The sequence below is a fragment of the Prionailurus viverrinus genome, chromosome A1 (assembly GCF_022837055.1).
Source record: "Prionailurus viverrinus isolate Anna chromosome A1, UM_Priviv_1.0, whole genome shotgun sequence".
Classification (NCBI taxonomy): Eukaryota; Metazoa; Chordata; class Mammalia; order Carnivora; family Felidae; genus Prionailurus; species Prionailurus viverrinus.
The window spans coordinates 205158974-205176034 of record NC_062561.1 but is presented as its reverse complement, the minus strand read 5'-3'; the positions used below and the strand labels follow the sequence as shown (position 1 = coordinate 205176034).

The window sequence follows — 17061 nt, the reverse complement described above, 5'->3', positions numbered from 1 at the left end:
CAGGGATATTTGGGGTGATTTGGTGCACATCTGTTGTACAATGGACATCTCATTTACTTCAAACAGAAGTGCATTCCAGAAAAAGAAACACCTCTCCACATTGTAGGGGAGCAAATTGTATTTTCTTATACCTGGCATTTAATCCAACCATCAAACCCAATGGGCATGAGTTTCTCTAACTTGAATGAAGTGATAACTAAACATTTCAACCTCAGACTTCAGTGTTTTGGTGTAACATATAAAATTCACTCAGCCGAGACCCTAATCCACAGTATTCATTATTTCCCCCCTTGATTTATGTTTAGTACTTTGTTAGAAGGTTCCCTTTTCATCTGATTCCACATGGATGCAATGTTTCCTGTCTCACAGCCAAAGTCAACCATTTAAGGCCTACAGGGGTGTTGTAGACCTATAAATTAAAGCAGAGAAAAGGCTGGATTCCAGGACCACCTGGATTGCCAGCAAGGACTCTGGAACCACAAAGGTTGGTCAATGTCCAGAAGGTCAAGTGAGGAGTACAAGGGAAGAGCCTGTGAAACCTGACAGTGGCAAAGCTTGTGCAGGTAACCTTCCTTATGATGGAGGCAAAAGGAGATTCATTGTAATCAGTGTAGGTTAAACAGACCTGGAATATATTAGTTATGGATCTTTAAAAAAAAAAAGTGCTTACACTACTTGAAAAAAGAGATTACTACAACTTTGTTTCTAAAGCTTAGCAGCTGTAGGAGGCAAAGGGGGGAGTTCATAAAACCAGAAATTTTCTGCAAGCTTTTCTAAATTGTTACCTGTGCTAGGCGAGATTGGAATGTTGAAGCAGTGTTATGAAAGAGAGTCCCATGTTTTTGGATTCAATCAAGTGGTTCTCTAGGTTTATACAATCATTTTCCTCTTGTGGTTTTGAAAGATTATTGATAAAGAGCTAAATTATAAAAAAACCTTCTGGTTTTTTGATTATATACTTATTAGATCTTCCTAACATGTCTGAGATCTCCAGTGTGTGCTATGTGTAATAGTTTATAAACAGTCTATTGTTGATACAGAATGAGACAGCAGATGTATTTGATAAACAACTTTAACACTTTTGAGAAAACTTTCTGCAACACAATAAAAATTACAGAAACCAGAGAACAGAACTTTTGGATTTGATTGAAGTTATGTATAGTCCACAAATAATTATCTTGAATCTGCATAATTTCACCTAAAGAATCACTTAATTTTAGAAGAGAAAATGCCTTCTCTTAATTTGTTACTACCCCTTCCTTGCTACAATCAAGAATCTTGGGATCAAAAAAGGGGAAAAAAAAGAACTGGGATGTTTACTCTAATATGTCCAAGAATTTGTACGGTCTTACCAAAGGCAATGAAACTGTCAACATGGTTTCTTATAAGTTTATTATGCATCTACACCCTGGCATGTGTTGTACATTTGTTGGAAGAAATTTTCTAATATTCACTTCCAGGATTCTTTGGCTGTAAACAGCTGGAGAAGTCAAAACTGTATTAGCTGAACTGGACTTCTTAATTGATCAGCAGGTGTTAACAACTTAAGACTGACTTTGCTCCTCCAACTGGTCACACAGTGTTTACAGTTTTCCAGATCTTTTGTCTCTCTATTTTTCTGTTCACTTGGAATCCTCAGAAACTCCTTTGTAAGTTAAATTTTAGAATTTATGTTTAAAAGTAGAAGGTGTAACAGAATATATGATTTTATTTGATGAGCACCACCAGGGTTAATCTACATTCCCTGCTCTGTGAATTTTACTTTCTCTACCTGTACTGTAGTCACTGGGGGAGTTGACATCTTCCCGGGAGATGGCAGTCTTAATGAAGATTATGAACATTTGCTAGTTTAAATATATCTCAATCTAGGCAAGAGTAGCAAGTAGGGGATCTTCCTTTCTCCCCTCAGATGTATTCATACTATTTTATCAGTACCTGCGTTTGATCTCCCTGGCCCAATACACTTAATGGACCAGGTCTCAGTTTTCATTTGGCCAATTCTGTTGACTTCATGTTGTCCTGTTCCCTATGTTGTCCCACTCTTGGTCTGTCCCTTCTTTTGGAGACATCTAAGCATTTAGGGTGCCATTTTCTCATATTGTTGGGCTGAGGAGAGGAGGCTGAAGGATAGGCATACTTTCACTTAAAGTTTTTTTTCTGTAAAACAGAAACTTGAGAAGATCGGTCCAATAGGAGGTTAAAAATAAATACTTTCAGTGGCGAGATTAGAGTATAAATATGTTGTAGTTGTCCAAAAATATTTATTGAATGAATTTTCCTACTTGATTCTCAAGATAATTCACCTTACCTTTGTATCCAACTCCAAGATTTCAATCTATTCAGACAGGATGAGTAGTGCTATGGGTCCACCGTGGAAGTGGCTTTCAGATGGGATGAGGAATGAATTTTTCATCAGATTGCCTAACATCTTTTCTAGTGTACTTTAATGTCAGCTTGCTGATGTCTAAAAATTATGCCAATAGAGAATTTTTTAAAATTCTGGCACCCAATCCCTTTTGTTAGGAAGTCAGATATTACAGTGTATTAACAAACTAGAAGCAAAACAAAATGAAACAAAAAAACAAATGAGATCCTATAGGAATGGGTAGTAGAGAGATACTACTCTGCTGGGGTGGAGAATGTGTCAAGGGAAGTTTCTTGAAAAAGAAATGGCCAGACTGAGACCTGAAATATGAATGGGTATTAAATAAGGGCCTAGAAGAAATTGTATACTGCGGCCTAGAAGAAATATGTATACTGAATCATAGAGGTCAAGGAGGCATGTAGTTTGAAATGAGGCCCAAGAGGCAGGCAGAGAGCAGGGAATGTGTTCTTATAAGTCTTGTGCAGGAGTCCATTTATAGTAAAGCAGATGGGAAACCATTGAAGAACTTTCAGCAAGGATGCGATATGGTTTGGTTTGTATTTTGAAGCCGGAGGATGGAGGCATGCCAATATATTGTTGCTGTCTGTTTATAGACACTTTAATGCCAATTAATTCATAACATACATGGAATTACTAAGTGGTGGCAAGTATTGGGTAATGACTGGAAAAGACACACCCAAATGGTAGACTCTGGGGTAACAGGGAGCATCATGAGATAGAAGATATGTGGAAAGAGGGAGACACAGAATGATGTATTTGGGGGGAGAGAGGAAGGAAGGTAGGAAAGCAGGGGAAGAGGGAGGGAAGGGGAGAGGAAGACCAAATGAGATGCTTTCACATACGTGTGAAAACTCACTTAATTCTCACAACCATTTTAAAAAGAGAAAACTAAAATTTAGACTAATTGAGAGTCTGGGAGGTTAATTTGCCCAAGATCATATAGCAAAAGTTGGAATTTTAATTCAGATTCTCCTGCTGTATGTTCAATGCTATTTCTCATAGAGCTTCTTGTCCCTAAAGGGGGAAACCCACAAGAGTTGAGCAGAAGCGTAGTATATCCTAAAGTATAGCTAGAAGATAGAACTTACCCTTTGTCATAATTCTTCTAGTGAGTAACCTTTCAGTGAATAATGGGTATCCAAAATGAAATGCTTCAATCCCAGTGGGAGATCTGTATGATGCTCTGTAGTGGATGGATGTTTGTATGATTTTCAAGATAAGAAATAATGAACATTTCACTGTTTTCTTCCAGGGATTTGCTATATAATACGTATACTCTCAGGTGCTGAACCACATGCAAATTACGTTCTTGTAAAGCAAGAAGCAAGGCTTTGTCGTTTCCAAATTTATTTAAAAACTTGATTAGTCATTTATTATTTTCTCATTTCACAAATATTTATTGTGTCTAATAAGTTATAGGCACTCTTCAAGGTCTGGAAGAGAACAATGAACAAAATAGAAAACATTTTTTGTTCTCATTCACTTAGTGTGTTTATGCATTTTGATTTCTAACACCTCTGTGTTAAACAATAACAAGTTTCTGGCACAAAAACAGACACATAGACCAATGGAATAGAATAGAAACCCCAGAACTAGACCCACAAACGTATGGCCAACTCATCTTTGACAAAGCAGGAAAGAATATCCAATGGAAAAAAGTCTCTTTAACAAATAGTGCTGGGAGAACTGGACAGCAACATGCAGAAGGTTGAAACTAGACCACTTTCTCACACCATTCACAAAAATAAACTCAAAATGGATAAAGGACCTAAATGTGAGACAGGAAACCATCAAAACCCTAGAGGAGAAAGCAGGAAAAGACCTCTCTGACCTCAGCCATAGCAATCTCTTACTCGACACATCCCCAAAGGCAAGGGAATTTAAAGCAAAAGTGAATTACTGGGACCTTATGAAGATAAAAAGCTTCTGCACAGCAAAGGAAACAACCAACAAAACTAAAAGGCAACCAATGGAATGGGAAAAGATATTTGCAAATGACATATCAGACAAAGGGCTAGTATCTAAAATCTATAAAGAGCTCACCAAACTCCACACCCGAAAAACAAATAACCCAGTGAAGAAATGGGCAGAAAACATGAATAGAGACTTCTCTAAAGAAGACATCCAGATGGCCAACAGGCACATGAAAAGATGTTCAGCGTCGCTCCTTATCAGGGAAATACAAATCAAAACCACACTCAGGTATCACCTCACGCCAGTCAGAGTGGCCAAAATGAACAAATCAGGAGACTATAGATGCTGGAGAGGATGTGGAGAAACGGGAACCCTCTTGCACTGTTGGTGGGAATGCAAATTGGTGCAGCCGCTCTGGAAAGCAGTGTGGAGGGTCCTCAGAAAATTAAAAATAGACCTCTCCTATGACCCAGCAATAACACTGCTAGGAATTTATCCAAGGGATACAGGAGTACTGATGCATAGGGGCACTTGTACCCCAATGTTCATAGCAGCACTCTCAACAATAGCCAAATTGTGGAAAGAGCCTAAATGTCCATCAACTGATGAATGGATAAAGAAATTGTGGTTTATATACACAATGGAATATTACGTGGCAATGAGAAAAAATGAAATATGGCCTTTTGTAGCAACGTGGATGGAACTGGAGAGTGTGATGCTAAGTGAAATAAGCCATACAGAGAAAGACAGATACCATATGGTTTCACTCTTATGTGGATCCTGAGAAGCTTAACAGGAACCCATGGGGGAGGGGAAGAAAAAAAAAAGAGGTTAGAGTGCGAGAGAGCCAAAGCATAAGAGACTGTTAAAAACTGAGAACAAACTGAGGGTTGATGGGGAGTGGGAGGGAGGAGAGGGTGGGTGATGGGTATTGAGGAGGGCACCTTTTGGGATGAGCACTGGGTGTTGTATGGAAACCAATTGGTCAATAAATTTCATATATATATATAAAAAAACAATAACAAGTTTCAAAGTGGTTTAAACTTTCTACTTTTAAATTCTGAGGCCTGCATTCACCCTCCATTTCTCTTCCTTTTGCTTTAGTTTTAAAATCCTGACATTGGTAAACAAATACATGCTATCTACCAATACTCTTGGGACTTTAAATATGTTTGATTCCTCTTTCACAGCCTTTATTATTCCAAAGAGAAGAGCAGTGAAACTCATTTTTTTTTGAGTAAGCATGGTATCGCCCTTAACAGATATTTGTCCTCTGATTTCATTCTTGCCCTTCCTTATATAATATTTTTCCTATACTCATATACTTTTTAGACAAATTCGAAATATTTTCCTGCCTTATGTATTTAAAAATATGTGGTATTGTGTGTACATTTGTGGCATGGATGATAGAGGATTAAAGCCAAATTTTGGAATTTGATGAAACACTTCTCTAAACCATAGGAGTTCATTTTCAGGGAGCAGATATAATAATTTCAGACATCTGTGATTTTGACAAGAAGAGGTCAAATATTCTAAAGGATACTTACTATAGCCAAAGTACTTTGAGTTAACAGAGATGGGTGTTTGTGATGGTTTCATTCTCTGTGTCCTACCTAAATATCCACACTGTGGCATTTGCTTCATTGTTATCAAATTAGCCCATCACCAAATTTCTATATTCTATCCAGGAAGGAGTGTTTAGACATTGAGATAATGTTGAATTGACACATTTATCTCTGGTACCCGACTCCAAATACCTAAATAGTTTATTTGGGAGGTGGGGGGGAATTGTATTATAGGTTTTATAGAATGAAAAGGCAGCAACCAGAAATGATCCCTTGCCTTGTATTCATTGGTCAGTTAAGTTTGTGGTACAGTGGTTCCCCCAGTTCTAGTAAGGAAGTAGGAAGCACAAAGCTAAATATTGACTAGACTTTAGGCTATAGGGAAAGTTCTAGATTGTTCACATTGGTTGCCAGTTGAGTCATTGGTTGACATCACAAATGGGAAGAGAAACCAGAAAGTAAGATAACTAGAGAATACATTATTTTAGGAGAATGACACTTCCTTGCTCTCTCTTTTTGCTGAAATATTGTGCTAATATCTTGTTGGACTGGGAACTGGAGCCATATTCCTGATTATAGACTGAGAGGAAGTACCAACCAAGCCATTTAGAATGACATCTGTGTGGAAAGCAGGGCTTAAAGAATAGTATTTGGTGATGAGAGCTGCCCATGGTAATCCTGGTAAGTCTGCATTATGTTTTTATACAAGAGTAGGAAACTTTTTAAAAAAAATTTATTTCCCAAAATGAGTACTCTCACCATTTTTATTTTTGTTTATTTTCCTATAGCAACACACTGCTCATGTTATCTGTGAGGAAAGCATGTCCTGGTGCCCAGATCTTTTTCCCGATATTATGAAGTTTAATACATTTATCAGAGTTGAGATTTTTATTCCAGGGACACATTGTTTTAATACATTGTTACAGAAGTTTATGTGCTTGCTTTCTGTAGATTAATGTGGTTTCCTAAAACTAATTCACAGCAATTCTCTTCTACACACTGGGGAAGGAGGAGGGGAAAGAATGAACATAACATTTTTTTTCTTTTTTTATTCCTAATTTTTTTAATGTTGTTTTTTATTTTTTTTAAATTTACATCCAAATTAGTTAGCATATAGGGAAACAATGATTTCAGGAGTAGATTCCTTAGTGCCCCTATCCATTTAGCCCATCCCTGCTCCCACAACCCCTCCAGCAACCCTCAGTTTGTTCTCCATATTTATGAGCCTCTTCTGTTTTGTCCCCCTCCCTGTTTTTATGTTATTTTTGTTTCCCTTTCCTTATGTTCATCTGTTTTGTCTTTTAAAGTCCTCATATGAGTGAAGTCATAAGATTTTTGTCTTTCTTTGACTAATTTCACTTAGCATAATGCTAAGTTCCATCCACGTAATTGCAAATGGCAAGATTTCATTCTTTTTGACTGCCGAGTGATATTCCATTGTATATATATACCACATCTTCTTTATCCATTCATCCATTGATGGACATTTGGGCTCTTTCCATACTTTGGCTATTGTTGATAGTGCTGCTATAAACATGGGGGTGCATGTGTCCCTTCGAAACAGCACACCTGTATCCCGTGGATAAATGCCTAGTAGTGCAATTGCTGGGTCGTAGGGTAGTTCTATTTTTAGTTTTTTGAGGAACCTCCATACTGTTTTCCAGAGTGGCTGCACCAGCTTGCATTCCCACCAACAATGCAAAATAGATCCTCTTTCTCTGCATCCTTGCCAACATCTGTTGTTGCCTGAGTTGTTAATGTTAGCCATTCTGGCAGGTGTAAGGTGGTATCTCATGGTGGTTTTGATTTGTATTTCCCTGATGATGAGTGATGTTGAGCGTTTTTTCATGTGTCCGTTAGCCATGGATGTCTTCCTTGGAGAAGTGTCGATTCACATCTTCTGCCCATTTCTTCACTGGGTTATTTGTTTTTTGGGTGTTGAGTTTGATAAGTTCTTTATAGATTTTGGATACTAGCCCTTTATCTGATATATCATTTGCAAATATCTTCTCCCATTCTGTCGGTTGCCTTTTAGTTTTGCTGATGGTTTCCTTCACTGTGCAGAAGCTTTTTATTTTGATGAGGTCCCAGTAGTTCATTTTTGCTTTTGTTTCCCTTGCTTCTGAAGACGTGTTGAGTAAGAAGTTGCTGCGGGCAGGATCAAAGAGGTTTTTGCCTGCTTTCTCCTCGAGGACTTTGATGGCTTCCTGTCTTACATTGAGGTCTTTCATCCACTTTGAGTTTATTTTTGTGTGTGGTGTAAGAAAGTGGTCCAGGTTCATTCTTCTGCATGTCGCTGTCCAGTTTTCCCAGCACCACTTGCTGAAGAGACTGTCTTTATTCCACTGGATATTCGTTCCTGCTTTGTCAAAGATTAGTTGGCCATATGTTTGTGGGTCCATTTCTGGGTTCTCTATTCCATTGGTCTGAGAGTCTGTTCTTGTGCCAGTAGCATACTGTCTTGATGATTACAGCTTTGTAGTATAGCTTGAAGTCTGGGATTGTGATGCCTCCTGCTTTGGTTTTCTTTTTCAAGATTCCTTTGGCTATTCGGGGCCTTTTCTGGTTCCATAAAAATTTTAGGATTATTTGTTCTAGCTCTGTGAAGAATACTGGTGTTATTTTGATAGAGATTGCACTGAATATGTAGATTGCTTTGGTTAGTATTGACATTTTAACAATATTTGTTCCTATCCAGGAGCATGGAATCTTTTTCCACTTTTTTTTGTGTGTCTTCTTCAATTTCTTTCATTAGCTTTCTATAGTTTTCAGTGTATAGATTTTTCACTTCTTTGGTTAGATTTATTTGTAGGTGTTTTATGGTTTTTGGTGCAACTGTAAATGGGATCGATTCCTTGATTTCTCTGTCACTTCATTGATGGTGTATAGGAATGCAACCGATTTCTGTGCATTGATTTTATATCGTGCAACTTTGCTGAATTCATAGATCAGTTCTAGCAGTTTCTGGGTGGAATCTTTTGGGTTTTCCATATAGAGTGTCATGTCATCTGTGAAGAGTGAAAGTTTGACCTCCTCCTGGCTGATCTGGATGCCTTTTATTTCTTTGTGTTGTCTGATTGCAGAGGCTAAGACTTCCAATACTGTGTTGAATAACAGTGGTGAGAGTGGACATGCCTGTTGTGTTCCTGACCTTAGGGGGAAGGCACTCAGTTTTTCCCCATTGAGGATGATATTAGCGTTGGGTCATTCATATATGGCTTTTATGATCTCGAGGTATGCTCTTTCTATCCCTACTTTCTTGAGGGTTTCTATCAAGAAAGGATGCTGTATTTTGTCAAATGGTTTCTCTGCATCTATTCCGAGGATCATATGGTTCTTGTCCTTTCTTTTATTGATGTGATGGATCATGTTCATTGTTTTTGTGGATATTGAACCAGCCCTGCATCCCAGGTATAAATCCTGCTTGGTCATGGTGAATAATTTTTTTAATGTATTGTTGGATCCGGTTGGCTAATATCTTGTTGAGGATTTTTGCATCCATGATCATCAGGGAGATTGGTCTATAGTTCTCCTTTTTAGAGGGGTCTCTGTCTGGTTTTGGAATCAAGGTAATGCTGGCTTCATAGAAAGAGTTTGGAAGTTTTCCTTCCATTTCTATTTTTTGGAACAGTTTCAAGAGAATAGGTGTTAACTCTTCCTTAAATGTTTGGTAGAATTCCCCTGATAAACCATCTGGTCTTGGACTCTTGTTTTTTGGCCGATTTTTGATTACTAATTTGATTTCCTTACTGGTTATAGGTCTGGTCAAATTTTCTATTTATTCCTGTTTCAGTTTTGGTAGTTTATATGTTTCTAGGAATTTGTCCGTTTCTTCCAGATTACCCATTTTATTGGCATATAACTGCTTATAATATTCTCTTATTATTGTTTTTATTTTTGTTGTGTTGGTTGTGATCTCTCCTCTTTCATTCTTGATTTTATTTATTTGGGTCCTTTACTTTTTCTTTTTGATCAAACTGGCTAGTGGTTTATCAATTTTGTTAATTCTTTCAAAGAACCAGCATCTGGTTTCTTTGATCTGTTCTACTGGTTTTGTTTGTTTGTTTGTTTGTTTCGATAGCATTAATTTCTGCTCTAATCTTTATTATTTCTTGTCTTCTACTGTTTTTGGGTTTTATTTGCTGTTCTTTTTCCAGCTCCTTAAGGCATATGAACATAACATTTTAAGAATGGAAATTTTCAGAGATGATCAAGGTTTATCCCACAAAGACTGACTATTGAACCTTTTTAAAATTAAGAGTTGAAAAAGGAAGGAGTGGCATTTAAAGCAAATACAGTTCTCATGCCACTCCTTGAAATCGAAATCCAACTGATCTCCTGTGGAATACTGTGGCTGAATTGATGGGCTTGTTGGGGCATGTCCTATCTACCTCCTGTCACTCTTGATGAGGCTGAATCTCAGAGATAATGCTGCTAGGAAGGGCCTAGCGGCTTTGTGGTCCAGCACCTTCTCGGATGTGGGAATGCATCTGTGGCTGAGGCAGCTGTCCCAGAAATGGGATCCCCAGGAAAACTTCTGGGGGACTATATCTAACTGATGAGCTTGGATTTTCTATATTTACCAATATGCCCAATATCCAGTGAAAAGCTCACCAGTGGGAATGAAGTTTTGTCAATGAAGGTTTCATTGGGGAGATTATTTATGGTCCATTTTCATAGCAGTGGGCAGGCAGTAAGAATATCCTAAAATCCTGTTACCACAGTAAGGATATTTGTGTGGTTTTTTAATCCTGTATTTGCATACTTAAACTATCCTCTTCAGATTTGGAATTAGCTGAAGTCACTGTTCTCAGGTTTGCTTTTTAGCAATGTCCTATTTTACATTACGTTTGAAAGTCCGTCTAGTCTTATTTCTGTCATACTATATACACCTCTATTCATTCAAGTTTTCATGAATATTTCCACGTTGTTATACTCACGGAATGTTGCCAGTTATATATTCCTTTCTTGGAGCTCATAGAAGTATTTGAAATATAGGACAAGTATTCAAGGCAAAACAACTCTACAGGGAATTATAAAAGCTACAGTATAGTATGTCATAAAATCTATAGTAAACCTATGTTTAACCTAAGCATCAGACTGCAAAGGTACTCCAAGACTTGCTGCATAAGGGCAGACTGAAAAATAATTCATCCTCTGCCAGCTGCGCATCCTATGTATTCTTTCCCAGGTAGACCTGGAGACCCTGGGGTATCCTTTTTTCTACCTTTACCTGTCAGACTCCCAGGGCTTGAGAACAGGTGTTGAATCCTGGAAAAGGACAAGAAATAGGTCAGTCCCATCTTAGATGAATTGGTTTCTATGCTTTATGCCACTCTTGTTCCTGCTTCTCTGGATATGACTATAAGACCCTTGGGTAGAGGACAGAATTAGGACAAAGAGATGACGATTACAGAAAGTTTGATTTGAATGCATATAATAATGTTTTTATTGGTTTGAATTGTCAAAAAATGGAAAAGATTGTCTTGAGAGCATGGCCTTAAATGATTGGACACCTTCACTAATGCTGGCTGGACACTTGGACAGATGGTGCTGAGAAAATTCTTATATCCACTTGAGATTTTACTAGATAACCTCAAGGGTCCTTTCCAACTCTAATATTGTGTGAGTTTATGATTCAGTTTTTGGTAATTGAAACAAGGAATTAAGGGAATCTGAGCTACTTATTTTGTGAAAACTTAAAAAAAAAGACACTGCTCATGAATGCTTTAGGTGATCATCTATCTGGAGCAAAATATTAGAGAAAAGGATTTTATAAGCCTTCCTTAAAGAATGAATGTCTTCTGTATTTAAAGGTGATTCTTTTCGGCAATGTTTGTAACAAGGTACGTTGTCAGGAAGTCTGTTTTTTGCTTATGGTCATGAACAGCTTGCTTTTTGTCTAGCGATACTAGTTCCTTTCTATAGCTGTGTGTCTTGCATTGTGGTTAACATGATCATGAAATAAACTTTTCCCTCTTTAGAAACTTCACACTACACATCCTCCGTTCGATTTTACCTAAACCACAGTGGTCCCATGGCTTCCAGCTGTAGTCTCCATTGTTAATTCATTCCAAGGAGGTTGGTTGGTCAAATAACTTAAACAGACTTCTTGATCATTCCAAACTTTGACTTCCTAGGATAATAACAGTTTTCTCCAATCTATGTTTTAATTTTTTCTGGTAGCCTTTAAAGCTACCTATATTTTTCTGATTTCCAGATAAATTAAGCATAACTTCTCACCTTTTTTAGACATGTATTTTTAGGTAATTAGTATCTCCTTCATTCTGTATGAAACAAGCTCCATTCTCCTTGTGGACACCTAATGGAAAAAATTAAAGCCCAATATTTAGGCGGTTAAAATAATTGTCTTGTTCTAGTTGTGGCATTAAAAAGTACATATATGAGGTGGTGTCTGAGTGGCTCAGTTTTTGAGCATCTGACTCTTGATTTTGGCTCAGTTCATCATCTCGCAGTTTGTGAGTTGGAGCCCCCCCATTGGGCTCCGCACTGGTGGTACAGAGTGTGCTTGGGATTCTCTCTCTCAAAATGAATATACATTTTTTTTTAAAGTACATATATAAGATGCAAAATGAGTGCCTTATAACAAATTGAATTCTCCATCTCTTGTGCAAATAAATGTGCTAGAGGGAACATGCAATGTTTTCTGCTTACTGGTTAGTAAGCAGTTACAATATCTCTGGGGGAGTTTTTATTATTTCTTGGTGTTTTACAATGTCACCATTTTAATATTTGACTAAATGTGGGTCACATTTATTTTGCATGGTTCTCAGTGGCCTTAATAACAGAAAGCATCAGCTACTAGACATTTTATTCAGTTGTTTGCCTTATTATATCTTCTCCTCCTTTCTGTCCTCTTCCCTGGGAATTCCTATTAAGTGGATAATGTTTAGATTGAGATATCATTGTGATTTCTCTTATATTTTCAATTCCTTGTTCTTTTAATGATCCACTTTTAGAAAATCTATGCATGTGTAATAAGTACATATGTGTGTATTAATGTTTAGAAATGAGTAGATATACAACAATATGTTAATAGTAATTAACTTTGGAATTATGGGAATGAGGAGGGAATTTCAAGTTTTACTCTATTCTCTGATCTGAAATTGGAAAAAAAATGCATTTGAGTATTGTCTAACAAAAATTGAAAATATTTAAAATACACAAAAGAAATTAAAAAATCTGATTTTGTTATTGAAATAATTTGATGCAATTGTTTTAGTTGTTTCATATGACCATTTGAGAAACGTGTTTTAAAATCAGATACAATGGGTTTCTAATGTACTTGCTTTAAATTAACAATGTTTTAGTACATGTACTTTTACAACATATTTTCTTGCAATATTACATACCCACGGCTTAGGATGGTGTTTAATGTATAATAGGTGCTCAATATATTTTTGCTGAATAAGTGGGTGAGATGTCTAGAAACTGCCCATCTCTAAATCTTAAAACATCTGGAATCTCTTGTCTTTTATTTGGAGGTCTGTTTAGAAGATTTTATCCCAATGGAAAAATGGGCTAGGGTGCTCTGAGGGGCATGGGCATAACTGTTCCACAGTCCTTTGGTTAAAAGCTGCACCAACCCAAAACTTTGTAGCTTAACCTTAACTACCACTGATCTTGGCATCCTTGATTCTGTTCAGAACATTCATATTTTCCCAGGTATCTTCAGTTATTTCATCAGTCTGGTTTCATCTGCTGTATATCATCTAAAAAGTTCTTAATATTATTGTCTTCTAGTAAAGTATCTTTCTTGAGTGAACTCCATGAGTCATCTTGAAGGAGAAGTTTCTTTAATCCTTTTGATTTGTGCTTTTAGGTTTTCCTTCTGGTTAGATGATGCCTTCTTCCATTATATCTTTGAATATTTTATTTCTTCTATATGTTGTATTCAGGAACAAAAACTAGCTACATGATTCAGCTCCACTGAGTATTTTCCATATAGACATCTATTCTTTTTTTTTTTTTATATATAAGTGGATTTTTTTTAGTATGAAATTTATTGCTAGATTGGTTTCCATACAACACACAGTGCTCATCCCAACAGGTGCCCTCCTCAATGCCCATCACCTACTTTCCCCTCCTCCCATCCCCCATCAACCCTCAGTTTATTCTGTTTTTAAGAGTCTCTTATGGTTTGCCTCCCTCCGTCTCTAACTTTTCTTTTTTTTCCCCTTCCCCTCCCCCATGGTCTTCTGTTAAGTTTCTTAGGATCCACATAAGAGTGAAAACATGGTATCTGTCTTTCTCTGTATGACTTATTTCACTTAGCATAACACTCTCCAGTTCCATCCACGTTGCTACAAATGGCCATATTTCATTCTTTCTCATTGCCAAGTAGTATTCTATTGTATGTATAAACCACAGCTTCTTTATCCAATCATCAGTTGATGGACATTTAGGATCTTTCCTTAATTTAGCTATTGTTGAAAGTGCTGCTGTAAACATTGGGGGGTACAAGTGCCCTTATGCATCAACACTCCTGTATCCTTTGGATAAATTCCTAGCAGTGCTATTGCTGGGTCATAGGGTAGATCTGTTTTTAATTTTTTGAGGAACCTCCACACTGTTTTCCAGAGTGGCTGCACCAGTTTGCATTCCCACCAACAGTGCAAGAGGGTTCCCATTTCTCCACATCCTTTCCAGCATCTATAGTCTTCTGATTTGTTCATTTTAGTTACTCTGGCTGGCATGAGGTGATATCTCAGTGTGGTTTTGATTTGTATTTCCCTGATGAGGAGTGACGTTGAGCATCTTTTCATGTGCCTGTTGGCCATCTGGATGTCTTCTTTAGAGAAGTGTCTATTCATGTCTTCTGCCCATTTCTTCACTGGATTATTTGTTTTTCGGGTGTGGAGTTTGGTAAGTTCTTTATAGATTTTGGATAGTAGCCCTTTGTCCGATATGTCATTTGCAATCTATTCCCTTTCTTTGCAGTCTGTTTTCCTCAAGACTTTGACTTTGAATATGTGATACTCATTTTTCTGGTTTTTTTTTCCTGTTATCTTCTAAATACTTAAAAAAATTGCTCATGCATTGCTCCTTCACTTAACTGTTTGACATTTTAGTTTACTGTTATGTTATTTATTGCCTCTTATCTTGTTTTACAGTTCAGTGCAGTTGTGATCTAACATGTTTTCCCCTTTTCTAGGAGGAAAGATACTTCAACATAGGACCAAATGTAACTTTTACATGTTACCTACTTTTTTTCTTTTTCCTTTTCCAATAGTTGCCACATTTTTTTATTGTTTGTTTTGTCATTGAGGGAAGCCTTCAAAGGCTTGATACTTTCCCCAGGATCTTATGTTGCCTTTTCTTAGCTCTCTGGACTATTCCTATTGGTATGACCAACTTTGTGGGCTTGTGACAAGTGCCATAATTTCATGTTCAGGAGAGTTTAGGTTTAATGCTCTACAATTGTCCTCTTGATATTCCTGATTTTGTCTGTGAATTTGTGTTGTGTAAGTGAAGTTCATTGGGACCATAAAGCACACATGAAACTTCAGCTCATGGATCTGGGCTTCCCTATCTTGGTCACCAGCTCCCTCCTCCTTGGAGAAGGTCAAGGTCAGGCCAGAGTCAGGTGGTGCATATGGTGTGGCCTCTGGGCCTGGGGAATGGAAGTGCTTGACCCTGATCAAACTAGCAGCTTCATGTTTGGGGAGCCATTTAGCAGGATGAACTTCTTGACCAACTCTAATCCAGATACCTAGTGCATCCCCATGTGGAAATTATATTCACTTTGAATCACTGTCTGCAATGGGTTAAGATGGCACATCTGGAAAGGGGAAGATGGACTTCTCTGTGCTAGGCTGGAGCACAGCATGTTGGTTGGGCAGTTGGCAGAGCAGGGAAATCCAGCAGTAAATAGACCATGCATGAGGAGGCATGGGGCTGAGTTCCCCAGGGGCCTTTGAGGGTCTAAGCTAGCATGGATCCTTGAGCTCCAGGAAGCATGATACTAAATACAAATAATAATAATAATAACCCATCATGATACAGTTTGAGAGAGAGCATAGAGGAATAGAAAGTGTTTTATATTTTAGTACCTCTAATGACACTTTCCTCCTCCCTTTTGAACACAGTCCCACATTTTCCTTCCGCACTGGGCTCTACAAATTATGTACCTGGCCCTGCTTGTAGCTGTTCTTTAGATCCTTCCTCCTTAGAACTCAACCTAGAGCACTGGCGATATAGGTTTAAATGATCACTAATGGTCATTTATCTGCCTGAATGGATCACAGGAGTAATGTTGATATCACTGTAGTATGGACAAATTCCACTAAACTCAAGGAATTTGACTAAGCAGTGGCTTAAGGAGATAGGGATGTCTTCGTGAGAAATTTGTGATTGCTCTCCATTTTTGAGATGAATTTATCATGGCAATATTAACTCAAGTTAGGGAACATTACACTGCCATTGTGGTTTTGACTGATGAGCCATGGGTACTCTTTTTCTTGATGCAGCTTTTGATACAGTTGGCCTCAAATGTGTCATTGGGTCTAAGTAGACTCTTCCTGCCCTCATCTGTCCCTTCCCTGGCCTCCAGACAACACATTTTCAGATTAGGGGCTGAGTTTCTTTCCTGTAGGAGGAACCAAAATGGCTATCCAGGAGCTGGGTCAAAGAAATCCAGGGCATTTTGGCTCTGCTTTCTCTTCTAAATATGCTTTGTGGTTCCTGCTGTTATTTATCTAGGCTTTCATCCTTACTCGCTCTAAATTGGGGCATATTACTGAGATTCAACACATTTTCTCTGACATATTTTCTGAAATGCTACATCATAGTCTTTGAGAAAGGCAATTTGGCAATTTGTGCTAGATATGGAAAACGCACTTCAAAGAGTAAAATATATAATTGACGTAATTCTTCAGTATCTCTTATGATGAAGTATTTTTTCTTTCCCTTAAAATTTTGTTTTGGATTTTCAGTTTCTGTTAGGGGGTGTTATAAGCCTTAGTTTGTTACTGTGTTTCCTGGAAGTCCTAGCTTTATCAAGCTATGTAAAACTCTATGCACATTAAGCTGAATGGCCAAATAACACTTGAATATACCTTAATGAATTTAAGTAATCTCCTATATTGGACAATAGTTCACTTATAATTTTGTAACTTCAATTAATGTAATAAACATCTTTGAGACGATATTGCATTTTTTTATTGCATTTCAGAT

General features: G+C 37.5%; 1 long non-coding RNA gene across 1 annotated transcript in view; it reads left to right on the top strand.

Moving 5' to 3' along the window:
• The first annotated feature begins 6323 nt into the window (after nt 1-6323).
• Nucleotides 6324-17061, top strand: part of LOC125162129 (uncharacterized) — a 103181-nt gene continuing 92443 nt past the window's right edge. The window contains exon 1 of the long non-coding RNA XR_007150908.1: nt 6324-6546. This is a non-coding gene — a long non-coding RNA (uncharacterized LOC125162129). The remainder of the gene's footprint in view (nt 6547-17061) is intronic.